General features: G+C 51.2%; 1 protein-coding gene across 2 annotated transcripts in view; it reads right to left on the bottom strand.

The window, feature by feature from the left end:
- Positions 1-8,344, bottom strand: part of LOC129867903 (high affinity cationic amino acid transporter 1-like) — a 77,947-nt gene extending 69,603 nt beyond the window's left edge. For both annotated transcript variants that reach the window (XM_055941377.1, XM_055941379.1), the window contains exon 1: positions 7,951-8,344. The gene's annotated coding sequence lies outside the window, so the exon portion shown is untranslated. The remainder of the gene's footprint in view (positions 1-7,950) is intronic.
- Positions 8,345-8,554: the final 210 nt, after the last annotated feature.

Here is an 8,554-nt window from a genome sequence, read left to right as displayed (position 1 = left end):
CCCCCTCTCTCCCCTCCTGTCACTCCCCCCCTTTCCCCCTCTCTCCCCTCCTGTCACTCCCCCCCTTTCCACCTCTCCCCTCCTGTCACTCCCCCCAATTCCAAATCTCCCCTCCTTTCACTCCCCCCCTTTCCCCCTCTCTCCCCTCCTGTCACTCCCCCCCTTTCCCCTCCTGTCACTCCCCCCCTTTCCCCCTCTCTCCCCTCCTGTCACTCCCCCCCTTTCCCCCTCTCTCCCCTCCTGTCACCCCCACCTTTCCCCCTCTCTCCCCTCCTGTCACTCTCCCCCTTTCCTCCTCTCTCCCCTCCTGCCACTCCCCCCCTTTCCCCCTCTCTCCCCTCCTGTCACCCCCCCCTTTCCCCTCCAGTCACTCCCCCCCTTTCCCCCTCTCTCCCCTCCTGTCACTCCCCCCCTTTCCCCCTCTCTCCCCTCCTGCCACTCCCCCCCTTTCCACCTCTCCCCACCTGTCACTCCCCCCTTTCCCCTCCAGTCACTCCCCCCCTTTCCCCCTCTCTCCCCTCCTGTCACTCCCCCCCTTTCTCCCTCTCTCCCCTCCTGTCACTCCCCCCCTTTCCCCCTCTCTCCCCTCCTGTCACTCCCCCCCTTTCCCCCTCTCTCCCCTCCTGTCACCCCCCCTTTCCCCCTCTCTCCCCTCCTGTCACCCCCCCCTTTCCCCCTCTCTCCCCTCCTGTCACTCTCCCCCTTTCCCCCTCTCTCCCCTCCTGTCACACCCCCCCTTTCCCCCTCTCTCCCCTCCTGTCACTCCCCCCCTTTCCCCCTCTCTCCCCTCCTGTCACTCCCCCCCTTTCCCCCTCTCTCCCCTCCTGTCACTCCCCCCCTTTCCCCCTCTCTCCCCTCCTGTCACTCCCCCCCTTTCCACCTCTCTCCCCTCCTGTCACTCACCCCCTTTCCACCTCTCTCCCCTCCTGTCACTCCCCCCCTTTCCACGTCTCTCCCCTCCTGTCACCCCCTCTTTCTTCTTACCCCCTCTTTCTCCTTACCCTCTTTCCCCCTCTCTCCCCTCTTTCTCCCAACCCCCTTCCCCCCTCTCCCCCCTCTTTCTCCCAACCCCCTTCCCCCCTTCCCCCCCCTCTCTCCTCTTTTTGCCAACCCCCTTCCCCCCTCTCCCCCCTCTTTCTGCCTACCCCCTTTCCCCCTCTCTCCCCTCTTTCTCCTTACCCCCTTTCCCCCTCTCTCCCTATCTCCCCTCTTTCCCCCTCTCTCCCCTCTCTTCCACTGCACTACTATACAGGACAGTATCAATTAGGACTGAGACAGACTCTAAACATACTATATATTGGTATTCACTGACGCAACAGTAGGCAAACAGAGAGGAAGAGGAAGTGACAGGACAACGTACAGATGTAAACAGAGAGGAAGAGGAAGTGACAGGACAACATACAGATGTAAACAGAGAGGAAGAGGAAGTGACAGGACAACATACAGATGTAAACAGAGAGGAAGAGGAAGTGACAGGACAACGTACAGATGTTAACAGAGAGGAAGAGGAAGTGACAGGACAACGTACAGATGTTAACAGAGAGGAAGAGGAAGTGACAGGACAACATACAGATGTAAACAGAGAGGAAGAGGAAGTGACAGGACAACGTACAGATGTAAACAGAGAGGAAGAGGAAGTGACAGGACAACGTACAGATGTTAACAGAGAGGAAGAGGAAGTGACAGGACAACGTACAGATGTAAACAGAGAGGAAGAGGAAGTGACAGGACAACGTACAGATGTAAACAGAGAGGAAGAGGAAGTGACAGGACAACGTACAGATGTAAACAGAGAGGAAGAGGAAGTGACAGGACAACGTACAGATGTTAACAGAGAGGAAGAGGAAGTGACAGGACAACGTACAGATGTAAACAGAGAGGAAGAGGAAGTGACAGGACAACGTACAGATGTTAACAGAGAGGAAGAGGAAGTGACAGGACAACATACAGATGTAAACAGAGAGGAAGAGGAAGTGACAGGACAACGTACAGATGTTAACAGAGAGGAAGAGGAAGTGACAGGACAACGTACAGATGTTAACAGAGAGGAAGAGGAAGTGACAGGACAACGTACAGATGTTAACAGAGAGGAAGAGGAAGTGACAGGACAACGTACAGATGTAAACAGAGAGGAAGAGGAAGTGACAGGACAACGTACAGATGTTAACAGAGAGGAAGAGGAAGTGACAGGACAACGTACAGATGTAAACAGAGAGGAAGAGGAAGTGACAGGACAACGTACATATGTTAACAGAGAGGAAGAGGAAGTGACAGGACAACGTACAGATGTTAACAGAGAGGAAGAGGAAGTGACAGGACAACGTACAGATGTAAACAGAGAGGAAGAGGAAGTGACAGGACAACGTACAGATGTTAACAGAGAGGAAGAGGAAGTGACAGGACAACGTACACATGTAAACAGAGAGGAAGAGGAAGTGACAGGACAACATACAGATGTTAACAGAGAGGAAGAGGAAGTGACAGGACAACGTACAGATGTTAACAGAGAGGAAGAGGAAGTGACAGGACAACATACAGATGTAAACAGAGAGGAAGAGGAAGTGACAGGACAACATACAGATGTAAACAGAGAGGAAATCAACTCTGCCTCCAGTCAACTCTGCCTCCAGTCAACTCTGCCTCCAGTCAACTCTGCCTCCAGTCAACTCTACAGCCAGTCAACTCTGCCTCCAGTCAACTCTGCCTCCAGTCAACTCTGCCTCCAGTCAACTCTACATCTGCCTCCAGTCAACTCTGCCTCCAGTCAACTCTACCTCCAGTCAACTCTGCCTCCAGTCAACTCTGCCTCCAGTCAACTCTGCCTCCAGTCAACTCTGCCTCCAGTCAACTCTACAGCCAGTCAACTCTGCCTCCAGTCAACTCTGCCTCCAGTCAACTCTGCCTCCAGTCAACTCTACATCTGCCTCCAGTCAACTCTGCCTCCAGTCAACTCTACCTCCAGTCAACTCTGCCTCCAGTCAACTCTGCCTCCAGTCAACTCTACAGCCAGTCAACTCTGCCTCCAGTCAACTCTGCCTCCAGTCAACTCTACCTCCAGTCAACTCTGCCTCCAGTCAACTCTACATCCAGTCAACTCTGCCTCCAGTCAACTCTACAGCCAGTCAACTCTGCCTCCAGTCAACTCTGCCTCCAGTCAACTCTACCTCCAGTCAACTCTGCCTCCAGTCAACTCTGCCTCCAGTCAACTCTGCCTCCAGTCAACTCTGCCTCCAGTCAACTCTGCCTCCAGTCAACTCTACAGCCAGTCAACTCTGCCTCCAGTCAACTCTGCCTCCAGTCAACTCTGCCTCCAGTCAACTCTACACCAGTCAACTCTGCCTCCAGTCAACTCTGCCTCCAGTCAACTCTGCCTCCAGTCAACTCTGCCTCCAGTCAACTCTACAGCCAGTCAACTCTGCCTCCAGTCAACTCTACAGCCAGTCAACTCTACAGCCAGTCAACTCTGCCTCCAGTCAACTCTGCCTCCAGTCAACTCTGCCTCCAGTCAACTCTACAGCCAGTCAACTCTGCCTCCAGTCAACTCTGCCTCCAGTCAACTCTGCACCAGTCAACTCTACATCTGCCTCCAGTCAACTCTGCCTCCAGTCAACTCTACCTCCAGTCAACTCTGCCTCCAGTCAACTCTGCCTCCAGTCAACTCTACAGCCAGTCAACTCTGCCTCCAGTCAACTCTGCCTCCAGTCAACTCTACCTCCAGTCAACTCTGCCTCCAGTCAACTCTACATCCAGTCAACTCTGCCTCCAGTCAACTCTGCCTCCAGTCAACTCTGCCTCCAGTCAACTCTACCTCCAGTCAACTCTGCCTCCAGTCAACTCTGCCTCCAGTCAACTCTGTCTCCAGTCAACTCTGCCTCCAGTCAACTCTACAGCCAGTCAACTCTGCCTCCAGTCAACTCTGCCTCCAGTCAACTCTGCCTCCAGTCAACTCTACAGCCAGTCAACTCTGCCTCCAGTCAACTCTGCCTCCAGTCAACTCTGCCTCCAGTCAACTCTGCCTCCAGTCAACTCTGCCTCCAGTCAACTCTACAGCCAGTCAACTCTGCCTCCAGTCAACTCTACAGCCAGTCAATTCTACAGCCAGTCAACTCTGCCTCCAGTCAACTCTGCCTCCAGTCAACTCTGCCTCCAGTCAACTCTGCCTCCAGTCAACTCTACAGCCAGTCAACTCTGCCTCCAGTCAACTCTGCCTCCAGTCAACTCTGCCTCCAGTCAACTCTAGGACCAGGACCACCGACTAACTAGGACCAGGACCACAGACTAACTAGGACCACAGACTAACTAGGACCAGGACCACAGACTAACTAGGACCAGAACCACAGACTAACTAGGACCAGGACCACAGACTAACTAGGACCACAGACTAACTAGGACCAGGACCACAGACTAACTAGGACCAGGACCACAGACTAACTAGGACTAGGACCACAGACTAACTAGGACCACAGACTAACTAGGACCAGGACCACAGACTAACTAACCACAGACTAACTAGGACCAGGACCACAGACTAACTAGAACCAGGACCACAGACTAACTAGGACCACAGACTAACTAGAACCAGGACCACAGACTAACTAGGACCACAGACTAACTAGGACCAGGACCACAGACAAACTCAGCAGGGATACTACCTCAATCATAGACTGACACATGTTTTATTATGACACAGCTCTGTTACTCCATGGACTACAGCTCTGTCACACCATGGACTACAGCTCTGTCACAACATGGACTACAGCTCTGTCACACCATGCTCTACAAGCTCTGTCACACCATGGACTACAAGCTCTGTCACACCATGGACTACAGCTCTGTCACACCATGGACTACAAGTTCTGTCACACCATGGACTACAGCTCTGTCACACCATGGACTACAAGCTCTGTCACACCATGTACTACAAGCTCTGTCACACCATGGACTACAAGCTCTGTCACACCATGGACTACAGCTCTGTCACACCATGTACTACAGCTCTGTCACACCTTGGACTACAGCTCTGTCACACCATGGACTACTGATCTGTCACACCATGGACTACAGCTCTGTCACAACATGGACTACAGCTCTGTCACACCTTGGACTACAGCTATGTCACACCATGGACTACAAGCTCTGTCACACCATGGACTACAAGTTCTGTCACACCATGAACTACAGCTCTGTCACACCATGGACTACAAGTTCTGTCACACCATGGACTACAGCTCTGTCACACCATGGACTACAAGCTCTGTCACACCATGGACTACAGCTCTGTCACACCATGGACTACAGCTCTGTCACACCATGTACTACAGCACTGTCACAACATGGACTACAGCTCTGTCACACCATGGACTACAGCTCTGTCACACCATGTACTACAGCACTGTCACTCCATGGACTACAGCTCTGTCACAACATGGATACAGCTCTGTCACACCATGGACTACAGATATGTTACTCCATGGACTACAAGCTCTGTCACAACATGGATACAGCTCTGTCACACCATGGACTACAGCTCTGTCACACCATGGACTACAAGTTCTGTCACACCATGAACTACAGCTCTGTCACACCATGGACTACAAGTTCTGTCACACCATGGATACAGCTCTGTCACACCATGGACTACAGATATGTTACTCCATGGACTACAAGCTCTGTCACAACATGGACTACAGCTCTGTCACACCATGGACTACAGCTCTGTCACACCATGGACTACAGCTCTGTCACACCATGGACTACAGCTCTGTCACACCATGGACTACAAGCTCTGTCACACCATGTACTACAAGCTCTGTCACACCATGGACTACAGCTCTGTCACACCATGGACTACTGATCTGTCACACCAAGGACTACAGGTCTGTCACACCATGGACTACAGATCTGTCACACCATGGACTACAGGTCTGTCACACCATGGACTACAGCTCTGTCACACCATGGACTACAGATCTGTCACACCATGGACTACAGCTCTGTCACACCATGGACTACAGCTCTGTCACAAAATGGACTACAGCTCTGTCACGCCATGGACTACAAGCTCTGTCACAAAATGGACTACAGCTCTGTCACAAAATGGACTACAGCTCTGTCACAAAATGGACTACAGCTCTGTCACAACATGGATACAGCTCTGTCACATCATGGACTACAGATCTGTCACACCATGGACTACAGATCTGTCACACCATGGACTACAGGTCTGTCACACCATGGACTACAGCTCTGTCACACCATGGACTACAGATCTCTCACACCATGGACTACAGCTCTGTCACACCATGGACTACAGCTCTGTCACAAAATGGACTACAGCTCTGTCACGCCATGGACTACAAGCTCTGTCACAAAATGGACTACAGCTCTGTCACAAAATGGACTACAGCTCTGTCACACCATGGACTACAGCTCTGTCAAAACATGGATACAGCTCTGTCACACCATGGACTACAGCTCTGTCACACCTAGGACTACAAGCTCTGTCACACCATGGACTACAGCTCTGTCACACCATGGACTACAAGCTTTGTCACACCTAGGACTACAAGCTCTGTCACACCATGGACTACAAGCTCTGTCACACCTAGGACTACAAGCTCTGTCACACCATGTACTACAAGCTCTGTCACACCTAGGACTACAAGCTCTGTCACACCTAGGACTACAGCTCTGTCACACCATGGACTACAAGCTCTGTCACACCTAGGACTACAAGCTCTGTCACACCATGGACTACAAGCTCTGTCACACCATGGACTACAAGCTCTGTCACACCTAGGACTACAGCTCTGTCACACCATGGACTACAAGCTCTGTCACACCTAGGACTACAAGCTCTGTCACACCTAGGACTACAAGCTCTGTCACACCATGGACTACAAGCTCTGTCACACCTAGGACTACAGCTCTGTCACACCATGGACTACAAGCTCTGTCACACCTAGGACTACAAGCTCTGTCACACCTAGGACTACAGCTCTGTCACACCATGGACTACAAGCTCTGTCACACCTAGGACTACAAGCTCTGTCACACCATGGACTACAAGCTCTGTCACACCATGGACTACAAGCTCTGTCACACCATGGACTACAAGCTCTGTCACACCATGGACTACAAGCTCTGTCACACCATGGACTACAAGCTCTGTCACACCATGTACTACAAGCTCTGTCACACCATGGACTACAGCTCTGTCACACCATGGACTACAAGCTCTGTCACACCTAGGACTACAAGCTCTGTCACACCATGGACTACAAGCTCTGTCACACCATGGACTACAAGCTCTGTCACACCATGGACTACAAGCTCTGTCACACCATGGACTACAAGCTCTGTCACACCATGTACTACAGCTCTGTCACACCATGGACTACAAGCTCTGTCACACCATGGACTACAAGCTCTGTCACACCATGGACTACAGCTCTGTCACACCATGGACTACAGCTCTGTCACACCATGGACTACAAGCTCTTTGGGTTACCTAGAGTAACATACACACATGACAACTTCATTTTCCTAACAAGAGTCCAGGTGACTATTCTAAAGTTAGATGCAACAAGTTCCCAAACACACAGGTTAGCAGAACAAGTTCCCAAACACACAGGTTAGCAGAACAAGTTCCTTAACACACAGGTTAGCAGAACAAGTTCCCAAACACACAGGTTAACAGAACAAGTTCCCAAACACACAGGTTAGCAGAACAAGTTCCCAAACACACAGGTTAGCAGAACAAGTTCCTTAACACACAGGTTAGCAGAACAAGTTCCCAAACACACAGGTTAGCAGAACAAGTTCCCAAACACACAGGTTAGCAGAACAAGTTCCTTAACACACAGGTTAACAGAACAAGTTCCTTAACACACAGGTTAGCAGAACAAGTTCCCAAACACACAGGTTAACAGAAGGGAAGCATGTACTCACTCACAACCAACCGCCAGGAGTTATACTTGAAAGAGAGGACGGAGAGAGAGAGAAAGAGAGTGAGAGAGAGAGAGAGAGAGAGAGTGAGAGTGAGAGAGAGACAGAGAGAGAGAGAGAGAGAGAGACAGAGAGAGAGAGAGAGAGAGAGAGGAAGAGCGAGAGGAAGAGAGGGAGAGAGGAAGAGAGACGGACAGAGAGCATAGTAGAGTGATTAGTAGGTATATCTGTTAACTCCTCCAGTGGAAGTGCTGGTGGTGTAGGGACCAGCCGCGTTCTGAAATAGAACCATGACGAATCACATGGCAGCACAGCTATTCCAGGCAGCTAGCTAGCTCCTCTGACTGCAAGGCTACTGCTCCTCCCCACTCTAACACTGTCAATCTAACACACAGACAGATAGAGGCATATATGCACACACTCACATGCATGAGCACACACACACACACACACACACACACACACACACACACACAGCTACACTGACTACTCACCCACTGACCCACATTTCTTACACTCACAGGAATACAAGTACATACACACAAATCTCACAGAAACATGCTGTGTGCTGTCATCAGTATTCTCTACACTTCCCAATCCCTCTGGA

The sequence above is a fragment of the Salvelinus fontinalis genome, chromosome 13 (genome assembly GCF_029448725.1).
Source record: "Salvelinus fontinalis isolate EN_2023a chromosome 13, ASM2944872v1, whole genome shotgun sequence".
NCBI lineage: Eukaryota > Metazoa > Chordata > Actinopteri > Salmoniformes > Salmonidae > Salvelinus > Salvelinus fontinalis.
Note: the sequence above shows the minus strand (reverse complement) of the source record. Positions and strands in the feature narration are given on the sequence as shown.